This window comes from Arachis hypogaea, chromosome 1 (assembly GCF_003086295.3).
Source record: "Arachis hypogaea cultivar Tifrunner chromosome 1, arahy.Tifrunner.gnm2.J5K5, whole genome shotgun sequence".
In the NCBI taxonomy this organism is placed as follows: domain Eukaryota; kingdom Viridiplantae; phylum Streptophyta; class Magnoliopsida; order Fabales; family Fabaceae; genus Arachis; species Arachis hypogaea.
In genome coordinates, this window is record NC_092036.1 from 64,941,738 (window position 1) to 64,942,899 (window position 1,162).

Here is a 1,162-nt window from a genome sequence, read left to right on the forward strand (position 1 = left end):
AAAACAACAACAATGCCAACAATGCAAGGAAGGTGCTGGGTGACTTTACTGCACCTACTCCTGACTTCTATGGGAGAAGCATCTATATCCCTGCCATTGGAGCAAACAACTTTGAGCTTAAGCCTTAATTAGTTTCTCTAATGCAACAGAATTGCAAGTTCCATGGACTTCCATTGGAAGATCCTCATCAGTTTTTAGCTGAATTCTTGTAAATCTGTGACACTGTCAAGACCAATGGGGTTGACACTGAGGTCTACAGACTTATGCTATTCCCTTTTGCTGTAAGAGACAGAGCTAGGATATGGTTGGACTCACAACCTAAAGAAAGCCTGAACTCTTGGGAAAAGCTAGTCAATGCCTTCTTGGCAAAGTTCTTTCCACCTCAAAAATTGAGTAAGCTTAGAGTGGAAGTTCAAACCTTCAAACAGAATGAAGGTGAATCCCTCTATGAAGCTTGGGAAAGATACAAATAATTGATCAGAAAGTGTCCCTCTGACATACTTTCTGAATGGAGCATCATAGGTATCTTCTTTGATGGTCTGTCTGAACTATCCAAGATGTCATTGGACAGCTCTGCTGGAGGATCTCTTCATCTAAAAAAGACACCTGCAGAAGCTCAGGAACTCATTGAAATGGTTGCAAATAACCAATTCATGTACACTTCTGAAAAGAATCCTGTGAACAATGGGACGAATCAGAAGAAAGGAGTTCTTGAGATTGATACTCTGAATGCCATATTGGCTCAGAACAAAATATTGACTCAGCAAGTCAATATGATTTCTCAAAGTATGTCTGGAATGCAAGCTGCACCAGGCAGTACTAAGGATGCTTCATCTGAAGAAGAAGCTTATGATCCTGAGAACCCTTCAATGGAAGAGGTGAATTACATAGGAGAACCCTATCGAAACACCTATAATCCTTCATGGAGAAATCACCCAAATATCTCATGGAAGGATCAACAGAGACCTCAACAAGGTTTCAACAACAATAATGGTGGAAGAAACAGGTTTAGCAGTGGCAAGCCTTTTCCATTATCTTCTCAGTAACAGACAGAGAATTCTAAGCAAAGTCACTCTGACTTAGCAACCATGGTCTCTGATCTAATCAAAACCACTCAAAGTTTCATGACTGAAACAATGTCCTCCATTAGAAACTTGGAGGC

General features: G+C 40.5%; 1 non-coding gene across 1 annotated transcript; it reads right to left on the reverse strand.

Moving 5' to 3' along the window:
• Positions 1 to 395: 395 nt before the first annotated feature.
• LOC112713502 (small nucleolar RNA R71) lies at positions 396 to 499 on the reverse strand. The gene has a single exon (XR_003158479.1). It is a non-coding gene; the product is annotated as a small nucleolar RNA R71 (small nucleolar RNA).
• Positions 500 to 1,162: the final 663 nt, after the last annotated feature.